The 12477-nt window shown below is 46.7% G+C and overlaps 1 protein-coding gene across 4 annotated transcripts in view; it reads right to left on the bottom strand.

Annotated features, from left to right (window-relative positions):
* The window catches only part of nlgn1 (neuroligin 1), a 345371-nt gene that overhangs the window by 235316 nt on the left and 97578 nt on the right, over positions 1-12477 (bottom strand). The window lies entirely within an intron of this gene.

Here is a 12477-nt window from a genome sequence, read left to right as displayed (position 1 = left end):
TAGCACACTTCTGGCACCAGTCAACATATTTCCATTTCTATCCTTAATCACCATAACCTCCTGCACATTCTTCCCATCTCTATCCCTCTGTCTGACCAGCCTGTATAGATCGTTTTCTTCTTCTTTAGTGTCCAACCTGTCATCATATGCCTCTTGTTTGGCCTTTGCCTCCTCTACCTTTGCCCCGTGTCGCATCTGAATGTATTCCTTTCGCCTCTCCTCGGTACTCTCAGTGTCCCACTTCTTCTTAGCTAACCTTTTTGCTTGTATGAGTTCCTGGACTGTGAGGTTCCACCACCAAGTCTCCTTCTCTCCTTTCCTGCCAGAAGATACACCAAGTACCCTCCTACCTGCCTCTTTGATCACCTTGGCTGCAGTGGTCCAGTCTGTGGAAGCTCCTCCTGTCCACCGAGAGCCTCTCTCACCTCTTCCCGAAAAGCTGCACAACACTCGTCCTGTCTCAGCTTCGACCACATGGTTCTCTGCTCTGCCTTTGTCTTCCTAATCTTCCTCCCCACCACCGGAGTCATCTTACACACCACCATCCTATGCTGTCTAGCCACACTCTCCCCTACCACTCCTTCAGATTACATCGACTGCACAAGATGTAATCCACCTGCGTGCGTCTACCTCCGCTGTTGTAGGTCACCCTGTGTTCGTGCCTCTTCTGGAAAAAAGTGTTCACTAAAGCCATTTGCATCCTTTTGCAAGTCTACCACCATCTGTCCCTCCAAGTTCCTTTCCTGGATGCCATACTTACCCATCACTTCTTCATCACTCCTATTTCCTTCACCAACATGTCCATTACAATCTGCACCAATCACGACTCTCTCTCTGTTTGGGATGCTCAGAACTACTTCGTCTAGCTCCTTGCAGAATTGCTCTTTCATCTCTAGGTCACATCCTACCTGTGGGGCATAGCCACTAATCACATTATACATAACACCCTCAATTTCAAGTTTCAGCCGCATCAATCAATCTGATACTCTTTTCACCTCCAAGACATTCTTAGCCAACTCTTCTTTTAAAATAACCCCGACTCCATTTCTCTTCCCATCTACACCATGGTGAAATAATTTAAACCCTGCCCCTAAACTTCTAGCCTTATTGCCTTTCCACCTGGTCTCCTGGACACACAATATATCAACCTTTCTCCTAATCATCATGTCAACCAACTCCCGAGATTTTCCTGTCATAGTCCCAACATTCAAAGTCCCCACATTCAGTTCTAGGCTCTGTGCTTTCCTCTTCTCTTTCTGCCAAAGAACCCACTTTTCACCTCTTCTTCTTTGACTTTGACCCACAGTAGCTGAATTTCCAACGGCGCCCTGCAGGTTGACGGCGCCGGTGGCGGCCGTTGTTAACCCGGGCCACGACCGATCCGGTATGGAATTCTTTGGATGAACGCTCATATTTGTTTGCCAAAGTTTTAAGCCGGATGCCCTTCCTGATGCAAGCCTCTGCATTTTTCCGGGCTTGGGACCGGCCTACAGTTTGCACTGGCTTGTGGGCCCCATAGGGGTGCATTAAATGAATAAATGAATAAATATTAATAATTCATCAATCGGTTATTTTACACCTATGTTTTAACATATGCATGAGTATTTCTATATTTGAGTGCATTAGTTTAAGCAAAACACATTGTTGTGTACACCGAAAGTTTGACCCTTCAATAATGCTGTGGCTCTCCCCCCCTTCCCCAAGTGTAATCTGTTGCAACAAGCAGTCATTCGTCATAGTTTGAAGAGAGAGAGTAAATGCAGGCGTATAATTGTTTCTCGTGTTCTAGTTATCTTCCAAAAAAATAAGTATGTAACACCATGGGCTTATCCATGTGTCTTGTTTGATGGGTTATAATTTACCCTAACATCGGTGCTAATCCGATTAGCATGTCCAAACAACTACGGCCCTCTGTTGTTCACTATTAAAATTACAATTTATTAACTGCATATCGATCCACCAACATTGCGCAGGACCCTACGATGTGACTATGGCGCACATGGACATTGTGATGACAATGCTTAAATGTTATTGTGCAGCCCTGGTGTGGATTGATTCGAGAAATTAGAACTGCGTGGCAGGCAGAAGTCAACAGCTACACTCAAAAAAGGGATATTGACAGTTTGTTTGATTTACTTAAGTCTAACCTTTAACTGGTAATCAATAATTTCATGATTGTAAGAGGAACATGATTAAATCAAGTAAATCTGCATGAAATTTGGTCAACTTAACATTGAATAGATTCATTTACGTTGCAATAAAACAAGTTCATCGCTTTTCTATGCTGCTGAGACGTCGTCACAACAAGACCGCGAGATTTGAAAATAAACGGGAAGCGCGGCGAAGACTCAGCAGAAGAGCAGGTGGCTGCTAATGTAACATGACATCAAAAGCTATCACTACCCCCTTGTATGGCGAAACATTAGCAGGGGTGGTGGTAACAATTACTATCGTTACCTTAACTATTGTCCATTTTTAAAATTTGGCTGTAATTTTTTTCTACTGTTCTAATATCTGTATAAGGTCATGTGCTCCTTGCGTCCGTGTGAGGGACTTGTGTGTACTTGACCAAATGTTACCTCCTCACTCCTGACGCTACTGTTTTGAGCTTATGTGGTCCATATGTGAGTTCTCGTGACGTTTAATTAAAGGACAAGATGTGTTGGTTTTTCTTTTCTTTTTTTCTGTTAAAACTACATTTGATTGGTAAAGCTGTGTGGTGGGGTCTGTGTGTCCACACAGGCAGAAGGGAGGAAGGAGGAGCAGGAGGGTTGCAAACACTCAGCAGCACATTGAGCACACAAACTAAAGGAAGGGAGGGACAAGAAAGCGGGATAGACTAAACTACAAGCTAAGGTGAAATATTAGCGTCCAAAAACCAAGCAAAATTTGGGGCCGGGCTCCACAAATATTAGACACATGCATACTATTCACCCATTATTTCAGTTTGAGGAGGAAAGACAAGCAAGGGAACCTGCTGTTGATCATTGTGCGTAAAAGATTAAGGCTATCATGGTACCCATAACCCATAACCCAGGTATGACAATAAAACTCAAATGTGACAGGGGAACAGTTCAACCTGCATTATTATTATTATTATTGTTTAAATAACTGATGTTTTGGAGATCAGGTGTACTTTTATAGACCAGATCAATTTGGAGAAGAAAACATTTTACCCATTAAAGGAGCTATTCACCTTAAAGACCCTGTAAGTTGATTTTGGTGATTTGTTTATAAATATATTCAAGGGCCCAGAGGTGGGGCTCGAAGGCAAGCGTCTGGTGGCTGGGCCTGCACCCATGGGGTCCGGCCGGGCACAGCCCGAAAGGGTCCCCCTTCCCATGGGTTCACCACCTGTGGGAGGGGCCATAGGGGTCGGGTGCAATGCGAGCTGGGCGGTGGCTGAAGGCGGGGACCTTGGCGATCCGATCCCCGGCTACAGAAGCTGGCTCTAGGGATGTGGAATGTCACCTCTCTGGCAGGGAAGGAGCCCGAGCTGGTCTGTGAGGTCGAGAAGTTCTGACTAGATATAGTCGGACTCGCCTCCACGCACAGCTTGGGCTCTGGTACCAGTCCTATCGAGAGGGGTTGGACTCTCTTCCACTCTGGAGTTGCCCATGGTGAGAGGCGCCGAGCAGGTGTGGGTATACTTATTGACCCCCGGCTCGGCGCCTGTACGTTGGGGTTCACCCCGGTGGACGAGAGGGTAGCCTCCCTCCGCCTTCGGGTGGGGGAACGGGTCCTGACTGTTGTTTGAGCATACACACCAAATAGCAGTTCAGAGTACCCACTCTGGACTTTGGAGTCCTTGGAGGGGATGCTGGAGAGCGCTCCCGCTCGGGACTCCATCGTTCTGCTGGGGGACTTCAATGCTCACGTGGGCAATGACAGTGAGACCTGGAAGGGCGTGATTGGGAGGAACGGCCCCCCCGACAGAACCCGAGCGGTGTTCTGTTATTGGACTTCTGTGCTCATCACAGATGGTCCATAACGAACACCATGTTCAAGCATAAGGGTGTCCACACGTGCACTTGGCACCAGGTCGTGTCATCGGACTTGCGGCCGCATGTCTTGGACACTCGGGTAAAGAGAGGGGCGGAGCTGTCAACTGATCACCACCTGGTGGTGAGTTGGCGCCGATGGTGGGGGAAGATACCGGTCCGACGTGGCAGGCCCAAACGTATTGTGAGGGTCTGCTGGGAACGTCTGACGGAATCCCCTGTCAGAAGGAGTTTCAACTCCCACCTCCGACAGAACTTTGCTCATGTTCCGGGGGAGGCGGAGGACATCGAGTCCAAGTGGACCATGTTCCGCGCCTTCATTGCTGAGGCGGCCAACCAGAGCTTTGGCCGTAAGGTGGTTGGTGCCTGTCGTGGCGGCAATCCCCGAACCCGTTGGGGGACACCATTGGTGAGTGATGCCGTCAAGCTGAAGAAGGAGTCCTATCGGGCCTTTTTGGCCTGTGGGAACTCCTGAGGCAGCTGATGGGTACCGGCTGGCCAAGCGGAATGCAGCTTTGGTGGTCACTGAAGGAAAAACTCGGGCATGGGCGGAGTTCGGGGAGGCCATGGAGAAAGACTTCTGGACGGCTTCGAGGAAATTCTGGTCCACCATCCGGCGTCTCAGGAGGGGAAAGCAGTGCACCACCAACACTTTGTATAGTGGGGATGGGGCGCTCCTGACCTCGACTCGGGATGTTGTGAGCCGGTGGGGAGAATACTTCGAAGACCTCCTCAATTCCACCGACACGCCTTGCCATGAGGGAGCAGAGTATGGGTTCTCTGAGGCGGGCTCTCCTGTCTCTGGGGTTGAAGTCACCGAGGTGGTTAAAAAGCTCCTCGGTGGCAAGGGTGGATGAGATTCGCCTGGAGTTCCTCAAGGCTCTGGATGTTGTAGGACTGTCCTGGTTGACACGCCTCTGCAACATCGCGTGGACATCGGGGACAGTGCCTCTGGATTGGCAGACTGGGGTGGTGGTCCCCCTTTTTAAGAAGGGGGACCGGAGGGTGTGTTCCAACTACAGGGGGATCACACTCCTCAGCCTCCCTGGTAAGGTCTATTCAGGGGTGCTGGAGAGGAGGGTCCGTCGGGAAGTCGAATTTCAGATTCAGGAGGAGCAGTGTGGTTTTCGTCCTGGCCGTGGAACAGTGGACCAGCTCTACACCCTTGGCATGGTCCTCGAGGGTGCATGAGAGTTTGCCCAACCAGTCTACATGTGTTTTGTGGACTTGGAGAAGGCGTTCGACCGTGTCCCTCGGGGGTCCTGTGGGGGGTGCTTCGGGAGTATGGGGTACGGAACCCCCTGATACTGGCTGTTCGGTTCCTGTACGACCGGAGTCTGAGTTTGGTCCGCATATCCGGCAGTAAGTCGGACTCGTTTCCGGTGAGGGTTGGACTCCGCCAAGGCTGCCCTTTGTCACCGATTCTGTTCATAACTTTTATGGACAGAATTTCTAGGTGCAGCCGAGGCGTAGAGGGGGTCCGGTTTGGTGGCCTCAGTATTGCATCTCTGCTTTTTGCAGATGATGTGGTTCGTGTGGGGTAACGTGGGTCCCCCTTCCCATGGGCTCACCACCTGTGGGAGGGGCCATAGGGGTCAGGTCACCATTGTGAGATAGGTGGTGGTCAGAGGCGGAGGACCTTGGCGATCCGATCCCCGGCTTTAAAAGCTGGCTCAAGGGAAGTGGAATGTCACCTGGCTGGCAAGGAAGAAGCCTGAGCTGATGTGTGAGGTCGAGAAGTTCCGACTCGATAAAGTCGGGCTCGCTTCCACACACGGCTTGGGCACCCGTACCAGTCCTCTTGAGAGGGGTTGGACTCTCTTCCACTCTGGAGTTGCCCACGGTGAGAGGCGCCGAGCAGGTGTGGGTATACTTATTGCCCCCGGCTTAGCGCCTGTATGTTGAGGTTCACCCCAGTGGACGAGTGGGTAGCCTCCCTCCGCCTTCGGGTGGGGGAATGGGTCCTGACTGTTGTTTGAGCATACACACCAAACAGCAGTTCAGAGTACCCACACTTTTTGGAGTCCTTGGAGGGGGTGCTGGAGAGCGCTCCTGGTGGGGACTCCATCGTTCTGCTGGGGGACTTCAATGCTCAGGTGGGCAATGACAGTGAGACCTGTAAGGGCGTGATTGGGAGGAACGGCCTCCCAGATCAGAACCCGAGGGATCATGGATTGTCCATAACGAACACCATGTTCAAGCATAAGGGTGTTCGTACGTGCACCAGGACACCCTCGGTCGCAGTTCGATGATGGACTTTGTAGTCGTGTAATCGGACTTGTGGCCATATGTTTTGGACACTCGGGTGAAGAGAGCGGTGGAGCTGTCAACTGATCACCACTCAGCGTCTCGCCTGCCATCTGCCAGTGGATTTACAGCTTTCTGACGGGCAGGACACAGCAGGTGAGGCTGGGGGAGGCCACCTCAACCACATGCAGCATCAGCACTGGGGCGCCCCAAGGTTGTGTCCTCTCTCCGCTGCTCTTCTCTCTCTACACGAACGACTGCACCTCAACGCACCCGACTGTCAAACTCCTGAAGTTTGCAGATGACACCACTGTCATCGGCCTCATCAAGGACGGTGACGAGTCTGCATATCGACAGGAAGTGGAGCGGCTGGAGCTGTGGTGCGACCGACACAACCTGGAGCTGAACACGCTCAAGACTGTAGAGATGATCGTAGACTTCAGGAAGCATCCTTCGCCACAGCTGCCCCTCACGCTGTCCAGCTGCCTTGTGTCAACTTGCAAACTGACTGAGGAGTATCTGCAACATTTGCACAATCAACATTGTCCCAGATTATCGCACTACTCGTCACTTTAAACTGCATACATTCCTGAAGTCTCGGCACTCTTTGCACAATGGTCATTGCACCGGACTATTGCTATATTAGTAATTCAAACAACTCTAAGTGCTAGAGGACTCTGCATCTTTTTGCAGAATTGTAAAAAAAAAAAAAAAAATGAAAAAAATAAAAAAAAATGTTTACCGGCATTACCAGATAACTAGCAACCCTTTATTACTCAGTGACTGTTTTTCTCAATGTCTTTATGTCTCAAAAGTGTTCTCTGTCAATTGACTGTCTGTTGTCGTACAAGAGCGGCTCCAACTACCGGAGGCAAATTCCTTCTGTGTTTTTTGGACATACTTGACATACAAATAAAGATGATTCTGATGAATCTGACAGATACTGCACACATAGAACCCAACTGCAAAAGGCAGAACATCAATTAGACAACATCCGATCAAAAAGAACAGAATTTATACAACAGTTAAAACACACCAACTTTGAGTGCAGTAATAAATCAGGTAAATTTGTTTCAAACCAACTTCAACACAATAAAGAAAAATCAGTAATTACAGACATTCAAGATTCAAACGGCAACTGTACACTGTCACCGCTTGAAATAAATGAAATATTTTTATATTATGTGGCAGCTCATATGCATCTTCGAACAACCCAAACAAAACAAAAAAAAACATTGAAACTTTTATTAATGATCTAAACATTCCTCAATTAAACACAGAACCTACAGGCAGTCTTGATGCTCCTTTAACATCACAGAACTACATAGTGCATTAAAAAATATGCAAAATATACGCCTGGTCCGGACAGAATTTCGGTCGAATTCATTCAACATTTCTGGTCAATATTCGCGCCTCTGTTTTTCAGAACAGTCAAGAAGATAAAAGATACAGGCCAAATTAGTAGCCATATGAACACAGCTGCATTGAAAAGAGTAAAACCAAGCAAAGACCCCACTCTCCCGGCTAATTATCGGCCTTTATCACTGATTAATATTGATATCAAGATTATCTCAAAAGCCCTTGCAGCATGACTTGAAAAGGTACACACGTCAATAATCCACTATCACTAGACAGGTTTCATTAAATGTCGACGTTCCACAAAAAATATCAGACAGCTATTAAATTAATTAAGCATGTCACATCGCAAACATTTAAAAGCAATCGTCATGTTACTTGATGCAGAGAAAGGTTTTAATAAAATTAACTGATCTTTCTTATTTGCAGTACTTCACAAATTTGTCTTTGGAGACTCATTTATACAGTACATTGAATAGCAGGATTATACAATCGCTAAAAGCGACAGTTACCACAAATGGGATCACATCACAAAGTTTTACTCTACAAAGAGGAACCAGACAAGGGTGCCCACTTTCATCAGTGCTATTTCAATATAAATAAGTGCTAGTATTCAAGATATCTGCTCAAAAGTGGCAGAACACAAAATCAATTTGTATGCAGATTACATTCTTCTTTATTTACAAAAACCCAAGTCATCTTTACAAGCCATCTTCAATATCCTTAAGACATTTTCACACTTATCAGATTACTCTATCAATTGGACAAACTAGTCAATCCTCCCAATAACAGAAAACTCGTGGAATCCTGCAGACCAAATCCCGGATTACCCCATTCCTATAGGGAACATTAAGTATTTAGGTATTAATATTTCACCATAAATTAGAGCTAACCAGTCTAAATTACACACCACTTCTGGAAAAAAATCTCAGCTGATTTAAAATGCTGGGATAATTTATATCACTCCTGGGAAGAATAGCTACAGTAAAAATTAAAACCTTACCTCAAATAAACCAGTTCTTCTCAATGACTCAATTTAAACCTACATTAAAATAGTTCCAAACCTTAAATTCTGCCATAATACATTTTTATACAAAGAATAAGAAAAATTTATTTAGTTTATCGGTGGCACGGTGCGGTTCAGAAAATGGATGGATGGAATTATTTTAGCCACTCAACAACATATCCCTTTATTTTAGCATATGGGAACAATGTGGAATTGGCCACCTACAACAACTATATATATTTTTATGACACGTGATGAATTGTTCCAGGAATTAAAAAAAAGGAGCGGAACACTTCCTTCCTTCCTTCCTTCTTTCTGAGCCGCTTCTCCTCACTCGGGTCGCGGCCGTGCTGGAGCCTATCCCAGCTGTCATCGGGCAGGAGGCGGGGTACACCCTGAACTGGTTGCCAGCCAATCACAGGGCACATAGAAACAAACAACCAACCATTCGCACTCACAGTCATGCCTACGGGCAATTTAGAGTCTCCAATTAATGCATGTTTTTGGGATGTGGGAGGAAACCGGAGCGCCCGGAGAAAACCCACGCAGGCACGGGGAGAACATGCAAACTCCACACAGGCGGGGCCGGGGATTGAACCCGGGTCCTCAGAACTGTGAGGCTGACGCTGTAACCAGTCGGGCCACCGTGCCGCCATAAAATACATTAAAAACAGAAATTAAAAAAAACACTTCAGAGCACCCTTCAACCGCCGGAGTTTGTTCAGCAAAGCTTCTCTTCTTTACTCGAAATACTATGCATAAAATGGGCTTCTCCATCTAATATATGTATGCAATGCACGAAAAATGCCACAGACACCTGTTTCATGCTATATGGGAATGCACACCAATTCAATGCTTTTGGACTTCGGTTAAATATATTTTGAACTGCAGGATTCCACTTTCCACCAAGATTGTGCATACTCGGTGACTTAAGCATAATCGACCTCTGGGAGGAGGTACTGCGGCGCTGGGTGTGTCAGTCCTCTCACCCTGTGGTTGTCCCGCCAGATGCGCCCTGGCTGCAGGAGCCATGCCTCTTTACCACTCACTTAGCACACACTCACACCATTCACTGTAAATCATTTTTCACTAGTAACAGCCCCAATGCAGCCCTATGGGGGGCACAAGCAAGTGAAAACTGTAGGCCGGTCCCAAGCCCGGCTATACGTAGAGAGTTGCGTCAGGGAGAGCATTCGGCTTAAAACTTTGCCAAACAAATATGTGCGTTCGTCCAAAGAATTCCATACCGGATTGGGCATAGACTGGGTTAACAAAGTCCGCCACCAGCGCCGTCAACCTGTAGGGCACCGGTGGAAATTCAGCTACTGAGGGTCGAAGAGGTTGGAAAGCGGGTTCTTAGGCAGAAAGAGAAGAGGAAAGCACAGAGCCTAGAATTGAATGTGGGGACTTTGGATGTTGGGACTATGACAGGAAAATCTCCGGAGTTGGTTGACATAATGATTAGGAGAAAGGTTGCTATATTGTGTGTCTATGAGAGCAGGTGAAAAGGCAGTAAAGCTAGAAGTTTAGGGGCAGGGTTTAAATAATTTTATCAAGGTGTCGATGGGCATAGAAATGGAGTAAGGGTTATTTTAAAGGAATAGTTCGCTAAAAATGTCTTGGAGGTGAAAAGAATGTCAGATAGAGTGATGAGGCTGAAACTTGAAATTGAAGGTGTTATGGATAATGTGATTAGTGGCTATGCCCCACAGGTAGGATGTGACCTAGAGATGAAGGAGCCATGGTACTGCATGCGGAAGTCTGGAGTGGTAGAGAATTAACATGAGAAGAAAGTGTATTGCATGGAGTTTTATTTAAAATTCGATATGGGCGCCAGTATTAGCCACCAGTTTCCCAAGCCACCTGGGGACCGCATTAACTGATTTCACAAGGAACTCTTGCGGGATGGAAGACATATCTTCTTGTATTCACCCTTCAAGTTCTTCCCAAGTTGTGGTTTGGTAGAATAGACTTGCTCCTTTAATCATGGAACATCCACAAAAAAATTGAGAAAAATATTACAATATTTTAAAATAGGGAGTTACTTTTCAATCACCCTGTATATTCTCCAAGTATTTAACTGGCTTGTCCAAATGTTATTCAGCAAACTTTAAACAACTTTTGACATGCTTTTTTTTCAGCAATGGGGTCTTGCGTGGTGAGTGTGAATACAGGCCATGGCGGCGGAGTACATTACTCACTGTTTTCCTTGTGACAACAGTAGCTGCTAATTCCAGGTCTTTTTCAAGCGCTCCACAGGTGGTCCTTGGCTCTTGGACAAGTCTTCTGATTATACTTTGTACTTCTCTGTCAGAAATCTTGCGAGGAGCACCTGATTGAGGCAAATTTATGTTGGCATGATTGGCTTTACCCTTACATACTGTAGCGGACGTGCGCTCTGCAAATCGAGGCGCCACAGAGACTCCCAACCACTTGAGAACCCTACTCCTCCACGCTGCCCTGCTGTGAGACGGCGACTAGGACAACCTAATTAGCAGCTTCCCATCAAATCTTGATTCCTGTCTTCAAAAGAACCCTTCCCAGACCAAATGGTTGGGGGAGATTTATGTATTTAATATTCAAACCTGCACGTGAGGCGCCACCAACTGGCGTTGAGAGGAACTGCAAGCTCCAGAACTTGTGGACGTGCCTTTGATGTTTTTTAATGGAAGATAAAATGTCCGTTTTTATATCTTGCAAGCTGTAAGAATATTCTAAATGTATGCCTTGGTGTCTGTGTCCCCGTTCTCACTTTGACAGGTCCTCTGCAAGATTTTGAAAGCTGTTCATGATTTCAACAGTACGAAATGTTGTATTGAACAATAAGCAACTCATCTGCCACGAGCAAAGTTTAAACAATGATTCTATGCGCGAGAGTACAAAGTTGGGAGTGTTTTAGATGAAAATGATTTTAAACCCATTTACTAAAATTTGTAGACAAGATTCAGGTTGATGGGTGTGGTCTTCTCCAAGTCGGCACTCCCTCTTCCTACGCCCCGCCCCTGGGGTATTTAACTCTAAACTCACACCTTTCTCTGTGAGTTGAGTTGAGTTGAGGCTCGTATTGTTTTACTTATTCTCGTACCTTGCTGGCAGCTCGCAACCCCCTCCCCCTTCTTTTGTTCCCTTTTTCCCTCGGGCGCCTACGGGTGCCACCACGTGCGCGAATGCCCGCCGGAACCAAGCCGGTGGCGTTTTCAATTGAAGAAGTCGACCATGCGGCTCCGATCGCTTTCCCTACCCACGATCAGTCGGCGGGGCCTCAACGAGAAACTGCCGGCATCCTGGACGGGTCCCGCACGCCTCTGAGGGCGAGAGCTCGGCCTGCCACCAGGTCAACTGGCTGGAAAGTTATGAGCGCATCCCAAACAGGACAACAACGTTCCTTTCCTATTTCTTTTTTCTTTTTGTGCACCTGTTTTTTCTTCAACCAAACCTTCTTCGTTTCCGCCTGAGATCCGGAGGAAGACCACCCCCAAAGACCAGTTGATCTGCGTTCGTGAGTCGACAATGCAATCCTTACAACATCAGTGCTTAATAATTGTGGGGAAATTACGAAATCAGAACTTTGCCTTCTCTCGCTCTGACTCAACGCATTAAACGCTTAAACGCTCATTTATTTTAGCCCAGCGACCAGACACATGATGTCCTCTTTTCCATTTTCGTACGCCACATTTTATTTATTTATTTTGCCCTTAGTGTTATTTTCTTTTTGTAGTTTGCAGTTGTAGTTGTGTGTTTCATTAAATATACCATAAAATTGGTCATATTTTGTGTGTGTTCTGAGTTTAAATAAACCTCTGTAACCTCGGACTCAAAATGTCGTAGAGTGTAGCAACCTCCAGATTATGAGACTGATTAAAAAGG

Source organism: Phyllopteryx taeniolatus, chromosome 7, assembly GCF_024500385.1.
Source record: "Phyllopteryx taeniolatus isolate TA_2022b chromosome 7, UOR_Ptae_1.2, whole genome shotgun sequence".
Taxonomy (NCBI): Eukaryota; Metazoa; Chordata; class Actinopteri; order Syngnathiformes; family Syngnathidae; genus Phyllopteryx; species Phyllopteryx taeniolatus.
Note: the sequence above shows the minus strand (reverse complement) of the source record. Positions and strands in the feature narration are given on the sequence as shown.